A 12769-nucleotide genomic window follows, 5' to 3' on the forward strand; every position below is an offset into this window, starting at 1 on the left:
TTTTAATTAGATATATTATTTTACCTGTGTTTTACCTGAGAATGTCAAACTCTGTCATAACTCATCCTTGTCGTTGTGAATCTGACAAGCCCATCACGCCTCACCTCCACAGCTCAACGTTGTTTCCCGCGACCGTCACGTAAGGTAGACCTCATTAATTCATATAGACATGGCAGTGGCGTAGGAAGTCGTCAAAAAGTGGGGGGGCAAAATTTTTTTTAACCTAAAATTTTACGCACTAAACAAATCGTATGCCATCTCCGCAAAATTAGCCAATAATTATCATTTCAACATCCCATGATAATTTTGATAATTTATGTAGTACAAAATAAGTTATTGACGCAAATCAGGATATATTATTTATGGCAAAACATGAATCACTAGGCCCGGCCAGGATTTTCGAAAGGGCGGGGGGTCCAGTAACTTATTAATAATGCGAGCGCCGTAGGCGCGAGCCGATTATTTTTGCTTTTTTTTTTTTTTAACGAGGGGTCTGAGGGGCCGACCAGCGAGCGCCGTAGGCGCGAACCAATTTTTTTTTTTTTTTTTTTTAACGAGGGGTCTGAGCCCAGCGGGTCCAGGGCAGCGCCCTGATAGGGTGTTCAAGGGGGTCTTAGCCCTCCGCGGAAAATGAATATAGCACATTTCCAATAATTCGGGATCAGGCGCGGATCCAGGAGTTTTCGGAAGGGGGGTCCAGTAATTAAGTGATCATGCTAGCGCCGTAGGCGCGAGCCGATTTTTTTCCCCTTTTTGCGAGAGGTCTGGGGGCCGCCCAGCGGGTCCCAGGGTGGCGAAGCCCCCCTGTGGATCTGCAATCGAAAGGGGGGGGGGGGGGGGGCAGTAATTTAGTGATACAGCTAGCGCCGTAGGCGCGAGTCGAATTTTTTTTGTATTTCCTCGTACCTGTCGGTAATTAGTATCACTCTATTCACATTAAAACCGCGCATTCTTATTCATGTTGTGTTTCTGTCTTGTTCTCATTATGAACTCAATTAACTTCACAAATTATCATCAACTTATTGAATCTATGTGATGAGGTTAAGCAAAATTTCGTATTAAGATATAAATATTGACTTACCAGGCTCTATTGCAGACGACCGACACACAGGTCTGAGGATTGATATACTAGTATAAAAGTCGGAATGTTCCGGATGTACAAGATAAAGTTTTTATCGTTGCCTTCAAGAAAACATTATCGGTTCGAAAATATACAGATATTTATCGAAATGAATATATAAATTCGTGTTTTTTCCCCTTTTTTAGATTTTGGATGTCAAAAAGTGGGGGGGCAAAAAGATATGTTTGCCCCCCACTGTAAAAAGTGGGGGGGCAATTGCCCCCCCCCCCCCCCCCCCCCTGCCCCCCCGCTTCCTACGCCACTGCATGGTTCATTGAAACGTTGTCGTCCGCTTCGGTCGCTAGACCGAGATCATTAACTCTGTACGCTAGGGCGGGGGTTCGATTCTGTGATGTAATGCAAGGAACGCTAAAATCGCTAAGCAAATATTGACTGTTTAGTTTATCGTTTTGGAAGTTTAAGATATTCTGTAATCATATTGAAATATTTCTTGAAGTTAAGACATATATATTGGTAGTTTCAGAAGTGTTCAACATTTGGTGTACGGTGACTTATCGATGGATGGACTTTCAGTTTGGAAAACACATTAAGTCATCATACAGGATCGTATGGTTTTGTTGTTGTTTTGTTTTGTTTTAATTATCATTTCAACCATCATGGTATAGACTCTGTTTATGAGTTAAGACCATCTTCGTTTTGTCTGTCTTTATTGTGTGTCTATTAACATAACTAACGTGTATCCGCAATCCTAACTGTATCTACAAGTCTGCTAACATGATGTCTGCCTGTACGTGTGTGTGGAATACAAATTTACTATACAATGTATGTGCAGAATTGTACAGGCATGTGTGACCTTATGCCCCTGTCACACTTTACCGGATTGGGCCACCGGACGTGAAACGGATAACATTTTTGGATATCCGGTGATGTTCGTCAATATCCGTTTTATGTCCGTTTTATGTTCGGTTCATTCGTTTCATGTCAGGTGATGTACGGTGCGTCCGGTGGTATCCGTTGGAAAACGGACAGTAACGGATAAGAATATTCGTTGGCTGTCCTGTGCATGTCCGTTTTGTCCTGTATATATCCTGTCATTGTTCGTTTATATGCGGTAGGTGTACGGGGAGCATGCGTTACCCAGTCCGTTGATGGAACTTGAACGCACACATAACGAACACATAACGGACACATAACGGACAAACACAGGATGCTTGCAGGATTAACACCGGACACGACGAATAGACAAACGGATTGAAAACGGATAACACGCACAGAACGGACGAATACAGAATACCTACAGGATACCTACAGGGGGAGGAACTGACTACCGACAGAAACTGATTAATTATCGCAGGCATATCATCACCACCTTTATCATGTTCTGTTTCAGTTTCAGTTTCGGTTTCCTGTGCAACAGCATCAACAGCATCGACAGACACTTCTTCTGTGTCACTTTTGCAGGAACGTTTTTTTTTTTATTTTTCTGCCGCGAGGCATTTTGGCGAGGCAGTCAGCACTGCAACTTTTTGACAACTGATCGCCGGAGAAATGCATATATCTTGTTTTTTTTCTGCACGCGCGCGTTAATGTCCGTTAGGTGTTCGGTTTGTCCGGAATGCATCCTGTACACGTCCTGATTCACCGGTTCATGTTCGTTTGTTGTTCGTTACTCATTCGGAGACACCCGGTTGGTAGTACGGTAGCCGTACGTTACATGTTCGTTATTGGTACGTTTTATCCGTTCCATATTCGGTGCAAGTACGTCGTCAGTTTGGATTTTTCTACCGGACTGACAACTTTGCCACCGTATACCACCGGATAACAAAAAATTATATCCGTTGATGTCCGGTACACCAATCCGGTCAAGTGTGACAGGGGCATAACTACCTGTACAGGAGTGTCCACTAACCTAACTACCTGTACAGGTGTGTCCACTAACCTGACTACCTGTACAGGAGTGTCCACTAACCTAACTACCTGTACAGATGTGTCCACTATCCTAACTACCTGTACAGGTGTGTCCACTAACCTAACTACCTGTACAGGTATGTCCACTAACCTAACTACCTGTACAGGTGTGTCCACTAACCTAACTACATGTACAGGTGTGTCCACTAACCTAACTACCTGTACAGGTATGTCCACTAACCTAACTACCTGTACAGGTGTGTCCACTAACCTAACTACCTGTACAGGTGTGTCCACTAACATAACTACCTGTACAGGTGTGTCCACTAACATAACTACCTGTACTGGTGTGTCCACTAACCTTACTACCTGTACAGATATGTCCACTAACCTAACTACCTGTACAGGTGTGTCCACTAACCTAACTACCTGTACAGGAGTGTCCACTAACCTAACTACCTGTACAGGAGTGTCCACTAACATTACTACCTGTACAGGTGTGTCCACTTACCTAACTACCTGTACAGGTGTGACCACTAACCTAACTACCTGTACAGGTGTGACCACTAACCTAACTACCAGTACAGGTGTGACCACTAACCTAACTACACTGTGTACCTGTACAGGTGTTACCACTAACCTAACTACACTGTGTACCTGTACAGGAGTGTCCACTAACCTAACTACCTGTACAGGTGTGTCCACTAACCTAACTACCTGTACAGGTGTGTCCACTAACCTAACTACCTGTACAGGTGTGTCCACTAACCTAACTACCTGTACAGATGTGTCCACTAACCTGACTACCTGTACAGGAGTATCCACTAACCTAACTACCTGTACAGGTGTGTCCACTAACCTTACTACCTGTACAGGAGTGCCCACTAACCTAGCTACCTGTACAGGAGTGTCCACTAACCTGACTACCTGTACAGGAGTGTCCACTATCCTAAGTACCTGTAGAAGAGTGTCCACTAACCTAGCTACCTGTACAGATGTGTCCACTAACCTAACTACCTGTACAGGTGTGTCCACTAACCTAACTACCTGTACTGGTGTGTCCACTAACCTAACTACCTGTACAGGTGTGTCCACTAACCTAAGTACCCGTAGAAGAGTGTTCACTAACCTAGCTACCTGTACAGATGTGTCCACTAACCTAACTACCTGTACAGGTGTGTCCACTAACCTAACTACCTGTACAGGTGTGACCACTAACCTATCTACATGTACATGTGTGTCTACTAACCTAACTACCTGTACAGGTGTGTCCACTAACCTAACTACCTGTAGAAGAGTGTCCACTAACCTAACTACCTGTACAGGAGTGTCCACTAACCTTACTACCTGTACAGGTGTGTCCACTAACCTAACTACCTGTAGAAGAGTGTCCACTAACCTAACTACTTCTACAGGTGTGTCCACTAACCTAACTACCTGTACAGGTGTGTCCACTAACCTAACTACCTGTACAGGTGTGTCCACTAACCTAACTACCTGTACAGGTGTGTCCACTAACCTAAGTACCTGTAGAAGAGTGTCCACTAACCTAGCTACCTGTACAGATGTGTCCACTAACCTAACTACCTGTACAGGTGTGTCCACTAACCTAGCTACCTGTACAGGTATGTCCACTAACCTAACTACCTGTACAGGTGTGTCCACTAACCTAACTATCTGTACAGGTGTGTCCACTAACCTAACTACCTGTACAGGTGTGTCCACTAACCTAAGTACCTGTAGAGGAGTGTCCACTAACATAGCTATCTGTACAGATGTGTCCACTAACCTAACTACCTGTACAGGTGTGTCCACTAACCTAACTACCTGTACAGGAGTGTCCACTAACCTGACTACCTGTACAGGAGTGTCCACTAACCTAACTACCTGTACAGGTGTGTCCACTAACATTACTTACCGTACAGCTTACTGTACAGTGTGTGTCCACTAACCTTACTACCTGTACAGGTGTGTCCACTAACCTAACTACCTGTACAGGAGTGTCTACTAACCTAACTACCTGTACAGGTATGTCCACTAACCTAACTACCTGTACAGATGTGTCCACTATCCTAACTACCTGTACAGGTGTGTCCACTAACCTAACTACCTGTACAGGTATGTCCACTAACCTAACTACCTGTACAGGTGTGTCCACTAACCTAACTACATGTACAGGTGTGTCCACTAACCTAACTACCTGTACAGGTATGTCCACTAACCTAACTACCTGTACAGGTGTGTCCACTAACCTAACTACCTGTACAGGTGTGTCCACTAACATAACTACCTGTACAGGTGTGTCCACTAACATAACTACCTGTACTGGTGTGTCCACTAACCTTACTACCTGTACAGATATGTCCACTAACCTAACTACCTGTACAGGTGTGTCCACTAACCTAACTACCTGTACAGGAGTGTCCACTAACCTAACTACCTGTACAGGAGTGTCCACTAACATTACTACCTGTACAGGTGTGTCCACTTACCTAACTACCTGTACAGGTGTGACCACTAACCTAACTACCTGTACAGGTGTGACCACTAACCTAACTACCAGTACAGGTGTGACCACTAACCTAACTACACTGTGTACCTGTACAGGTGTTACCACTAACCTAACTACACTGTGTACCTGTACAGGAGTGTCCACTAACCTAACTACCTGTACAGGTGTGTCCACTAACCTGACTACCTGTACAGGTGTGTCCACTAACCTAACTACCTGTACAGGTGTGTCCACTAACCTAACTACCTGTACAGATGTGTCCACTAACCTGACTACCTGTACAGGAGTATCCACTAACCTAACTACCTGTACAGGTGTGTCCACTAACCTTACTACCTGTACAGGAGTGCCCACTAACCTAGCTACCTGTACAGGAGTGTCCACTAACCTGACTACCTGTACAGGAGTGTCCACTATCCAAAGTACCTGTAGAAGAGTGTCCACTAACCTAGCTACCTGTACAGATGTGTCCACTAACCTAACTACCTGTACAGGTGTGTCCACTAACCTAACTACCTGTACTGGTGTGTCCACTAACCTAACTACCTGTACAGGTGTGTCCACTAACCTAAGTACCCGTAGAAGAGTGTTCACTAACCTAGCTACCTGTACAGATGTGTCCACTAACCTAACTACCTGTACAGGTGTGTCCACTAACCTAACTACCTGTACAGGTGTGACCACTAACCTATCTACATGTACATGTGTGTCTACTAACCTAACTACCTGTACAGGTGTGTCCACTAACCTAACTACCTGTAGAAGAGTGTCCACTAACCTAACTACCTGTACAGGAGTGTCCACTAACCTTACTACCTGTACAGGTGTGTCCACTAACCTAACTACCTGTAGAAGAGTGTCCACTAACCTAACTACTTCTACAGGTGTGTCCACTAACCTAACTACCTGTACAGGTGTGTCCACTAACCTAACTACCTGTACAGGTGTGTCCACTAACCTAACTACCTGTACAGGTGTGTCCACTAACCTAAGTACCTGTAGAAGAGTGTCCACTAACCTAGCTACCTGTACAGATGTGTCCACAAACCTAACTACCTGTACAGGTGTGTCCACTAACCTAGCTACCTGTACAGGTATGTCCACTAACCTAACTACCTGTACAGGTGTGTCCACTAACCTAACTATCTGTACAGGTGTGTCCACTAACCTAACTACCTGTACAGGTGTGTCCACTAACCTAAGTACCTGTAGAGGAGTGTCCACTAACATAGCTATCTGTACAGATGTGTCCACTAACCTAACTACCTGTACAGGTGTGTCCACTAACCTAACTACCTGTACAGGAGTGTCCACTAACCTGACTACCTGTACAGGAGTGTCCACTAACCTAACTACCTGTACAGGTGTGTCCACTAACATTACTTACCGTACAGCTTACTGTACAGTGTGTGTCCACTAACCTTACTACCTGTACAGGTGTGTCCACTAACCTAACTACCTGTACAGGAGTGTCTACTAACCTAACTACCTGTACAGGTATGTCCACTAACTTAACTACCTGTACAGGTATATCCACTAACCTATCTACCTGTACAGGTATGTCCACTAACCTATCTACCTGTACAGGTGTGTCCACTATCCTAACTACCTGTACAGGAGTGTCCACTAACCTAACTACCTGTACAGGTGTGTCCAATTACCTAACTACCTGTACAGGTGTGTCCACTAACCTAGCTACATGTACAGGTGTGTCCACTAACCTAACTACCTGTACAGGAGTGTCCACTAACCTAGCTACATGTACAGGTGTGTCCACTAACCTAACTACCTGTACAGGAGTGTCCACTAACCTAACTACGTGTACAGGTGTGTCCACTAACCTAACTACCTGTACAGGTATGTCCAAAAACCTAACTACCTGTACAGGAGTGTCAACAAACCTAACTACCTGTACAGGAGTGTCCACTTACCTAACTACCTGTACAGGAGTGTCCACTAACCTAACTACCTGTACAGGTGTGTCGTCTAACCTAACTACCTGTACAGGAGTGCCCACTAACCTAACTACCTGTACAGGTGTGTCCACAAACCTAACTACCTGTACAGGAGTGTCCACATACCTAACTACCTGTACAGGAGTGTCCACTAACCTAACTACATGTACAGGTGTGTCCACTAACCTGACTACCTATACAGGAGTGTCCACTAACCTAACTACCTGTACAGGAGTGTCCACTAACCTAACTACCTGTACAGGTGTGTCCACTAACCTGACTACCTGTACAGGTGTGTCCACTAACCTAACTACCTGAACAGGTGTCTCCACTATCCTAACTACCTGTACAGGTGTGTCCACTAACCTAACTACCTGTACAGGTGTGTCCACTAACCATTCTACCTGTACAAGAGTTTCCACTAACCTAACTACCTGTACAGGAGTGTCCACTAACCTAACTACCCGAACAGCTGTGTCTACTATCCTAACTACCTGTACAGGAGTGTCCACTAACCTAACTACCTGTACAGGTGTGTCCACTAACCTAACTACCTGTACAGGAGTGTCCACTAACCTTACTACCGGTACAGATGTGTCCACTAACCTAACTACCTGTACAGGTATGTCCACTAACCTATCTACCTGTACAGGTGTGTCCACTAACCTAACTACCTGTACAGGTGTGTCCACTAACCTAACTACCTGTACAGGAGTGTCCACTAACCTAACTACCTGTACAGGTGTGTCCACAAACCTAACTACCTGTACAGGAGTGTCCACTAACCTAACTACCTGTACAGGTGTGTCCACTAACCTAACTACCTGTACAGGTGTGTCCACTAACCTAACTACCTGTACAGGTATGTCCACAAACCTAACTACCTGTACAGGAGTGTCAACAAACCTAACTACCTGTACAGGAGTGTCCACTTACCTAACTACCTGTACAGGAGTGTCCACTAACCTAACTACCTGTACAGGTGTGTCCTCTAACCTAACTACCTGTACAGGAGTGCCCACTAACCTAACTACCTGTACAGGTGTGTCCACAAACCTAACTACCTGTACAGGAGTGTCCACTTACCTAACTACCTTTACAGGAGTGTCCACTAACCTAACTACATGTACAGGTGTGTCCACTAACCTGACTACCTATACAGGAGTGTCCACTAACCTAACTACCTGTACAGGAGTGTCCACTAACCTAACTACCTGTACAGGTGTGTCCACTAACCTGACTACCTGTACAGGTGTGTCCACTAACCTAACTACCTGAACAGGTGTCTCCACTATCCTAACTACCTGTACAGGTGTGTCCACTAACCTAACTACCTGTACAGGTGTGTCCACTAACCATTCTACCTGTACAAGAGTTTCCACTAACCTAACTACCTGTACAGGAGTGTCCACTAACCTAACTACCCGAACAGCTGTGTCTACTATCCTAACTACCTGTACAGGAGTGTCCACTAACCTAACTACCTGTACAGGTGTGTCCACTAACCTAACTACCTGTACAGGAGTGTCCACTAACCTTACTACCGGTACAGATGTGTCCACTAACCTAACTACCTGTACAGGTATGTCCACTAACCTATCTACCTGTACAGGTGTGTCCACTAACCTAACTACCTGTACAGGTGTGTCCACTAACCTAACTACCTGTACAGGAGTGTCCACTAACCTAACTACATGTACAGGTGTGTCCACTAACCTGACTACCTATACAGGAGTGTCCACTAACCTAACTACCTGTACAGGAGTGTCCACTAACCTAACTACCTGTACAGGTGTGTCCACTAACCTGACTACCTGTACAGGTGTGTCCACTAACCTAACTACCTGAACAGGTGTCTCCACTATCCTAACTACCTGTACAGGTGTGTCCACTAACCTAACTACCTGTACAGGTGTGTCCACTAACCATTCTACCTGTACAAGAGTTTCCACTAACCTAACTACCTGTACAGGAGTGTCCACTAACCTAACTACCCGAACAGCTGTGTCTACTATCCTAACTACCTGTACAGGAGTGTCCACTAACCTAACTACCTGTACAGGTGTGTCCACTAACCTAACTACCTGTACAGGAGTGTCCACTAACCTTACTACCGGTACAGATGTGTCCACTAACCTAACTACCTGTACAGGTATGTCCACTAACCTATCTACCTGTACAGGTGTGTCCACTAACCTAACTACCTGTACAGGTGTGTCCACTAACCTAACTACCTGTACAGGAGTGTCCACTTACCTAACTACCTGTACAGGTGTGTCCACAAACCTAACTACCTGTACAGGAGTGTCCACTAACCTAACTACCTGTACAGGTGTGTCCACTAACCTAACTACCTGTACAGGTGTGTCCACTTACCTAACTACCTGTACAGGAGTGTCCACTAACCTAACTACCTGTACAGGTGTGTCCACTAACCTAACTACCTGTACAGGAGTGCCAACTAACCTAACTATCTGTACAGTTGTGTCCACTAACCTAACTACTTGTACAGGTGTGTCCACTAACCTTACTACATGTATAGGAGTGTCCACTAACCTTACTACCTGTACAGGAGTGTCCACTAACCTAATTACCTGTACAGATGTGTCCACTATCCTAACTACCTGTACAGGAGTGTCCACTAACCTAAGTACCTGTACAGATGTGTCCACTAACCTAAGTACCTATACATGAGTGTCCACTAACCTAGCTACCTGTACAGATGTGTCCACTAACCTAACTACCTGTACAGGTGTGTCCACTAACCTCACTACCTGTACATGAGTGTCCACTAACCTAAGTACCTGTGCAGGTGTGTCCACTAACCTAACTACCTGTACAGGTGTGTCCACTAACCTAACTACCTGTACAGGTGTGTCCACTAACCTAACTACCTGTACAGGAGTGTCCACTAACCTAAGTACCTGTGCAGGTGTGTCCACTAACCTAACTACCTGTACAGGTGTGTCCACTAACCTGACTACCTGTACAGGTGTGTCCACTAACCTAACTACCTGTACAGGTGTGTCCACTAACCTAACTACCTGTACAGGTGTGTCCACTAACCTAGCTACCTGTACTGGTGTGTCCACTAACCTTACTACCTGTACAGATGTGTCCACTTACCTAACTACATGTAAAGATGTGTCCACTAACCTAACTACCTGTACAGGTGTGTCCACTAACCTAACTACCTGTACAGATGTGTCCACTAACCTAACTACCTGTACAGGAGTGTCCAATAACCTATTTACCTGTACAGGTGTGTCCACTAACCTTACTACATGTACAGGTGTGTCCACTAACCTAACTACCTGTACTGGTGTGTCCACTAACCTTACTACCTGTATAGGTGTGTCCACTAACCTAACTACCTGTACTGGTGTATCCACTAACCTTACTACCTGTACAGATATGTCCACTAACCTAACTACCTGTACAGGTGTGTCCACTAACCTAACTACCTGTACATGTGTGTCCACTAACCTTACTACCTGTACAGGAGTGTCCACTAACCTAGCTACCTGTACATGTGTGTCCACTAACCTAACTACCTGTACAGATATGTCCACTAACCTAACTACCTGTACAGGTGTGTCCACAAACCTAACTACCTGTACATGTGTGTCCACTAACCTAACTACCCGAACATGTGTGTCCACTAACCTAACTACCTGTACAAATATGTCCACTAACCTAACTACCTGTACAGATATGTCCACTAACCTAACTACCTGTACAGGAGTGTCCACTAACCTAACTACGTGTACAGGTGTGTCCACTAACCTAACTACCTGTACAGGTATGTCCAAAAACCTAACTACCTGTACAGGAGTGTCAACAAACCTAACTACCTGTACAGGAGTGTCCACTTACCTAACTACCTGTACAGGAGTGTCCACTAACCTAACTACCTGTACAGGTGTGTCGTCTAACCTAACTACCTGTACAGGAGTGCCCACTAACCTAACTACCTGTACAGGTGTGTCCACAAACCTAACTACCTGTACAGGAGTGTCCACATACCTAACTACCTGTACAGGAGTGTCCACTAACCTAACTACATGTACAGGTGTGTCCACTAACCTGACTACCTATACAGGAGTGTCCACTAACCTAACTACCTGTACAGGAGTGTCCACTAACCTAACTACCTGTACAGGTGTGTCCACTAACCTGACTACCTGTACAGGTGTGTCCACTAACCTAACTACCTGAACAGGTGTCTCCACTATCCTAACTACCTGTACAGGTGTGTCCACTAACCTAACTACCTGTACAGGTGTGTCCACTAACCATTCTACCTGTACAAGAGTTTCCACTAACCTAACTACCTGTACAGGAGTGTCCACTAACCTAACTACCCGAACAGCTGTGTCTACTATCCTAACTACCTGTACAGGAGTGTCCACTAACCTAACTACCTGTACAGGTGTGTCCACTAACCTAACTACCTGTACAGGAGTGTCCACTAACCTTACTACCTGTACAGATGTGTCCACTAACCTAACTACCTGTACAGGTATGTCCACTAACCTATCTACCTGTACAGGTGTGTCCACTAACCTAACTACCTGTACAGGTGTGTCCACTAACCTAACTACCTGTACAGGAGTGTCCACTAACCTAACTACCTGTACAGGTGTGTCCACTAACCTAACTACCTGTACAGGAGTGTCCACTAACCTAACTACCTGTACAGGTGTGTCCACTAACCTAACTACCTGTACAGGTGTGTCCACTAACCTAACTACCTGTACAGGTATGTCCACAAACCTAACTACCTGTACAGGAGTGTCAACAAACCTAACTACCTGTACAGGAGTGTCCACTTACCTAACTACCTGTACAGGAGTGTCCACTAACCTAACTACCTGTACAGGTGTGTCCTCTAACCTAACTACCTGTACAGGAGTGCCCACTAACCTAACTACCTGTACAGGTGTGTCCACAAACCTAACTACCTGTACAGGAGTGTCCACTTACCTAACTACCTTTACAGGAGTGTCCACTAACCTAACTACATGTACAGGTGTGTCCACTAACCTGACTACCTATACAGGAGTGTCCACTAACCTAACTACCTGTACAGGAGTGTCCACTAACCTAACTACCTGTACAGGTGTGTCCACTAACCTGACTACCTGTACAGGTGTGTCCACTAACCTAACTACCTGAACAGGTGTCTCCACTATCCTAACTACCTGTACAGGTGTGTCCACTAACCTAACTACCTGTACAGGTGTGTCCACTAACCATTCTACCTGTACAAGAGTTTCCACTAACCTAACTACCTGTACAGGAGTGTCCACT

Source organism: Pecten maximus, chromosome 14, assembly GCF_902652985.1.
Source record: "Pecten maximus chromosome 14, xPecMax1.1, whole genome shotgun sequence".
NCBI lineage: Eukaryota > Metazoa > Mollusca > Bivalvia > Pectinida > Pectinidae > Pecten > Pecten maximus.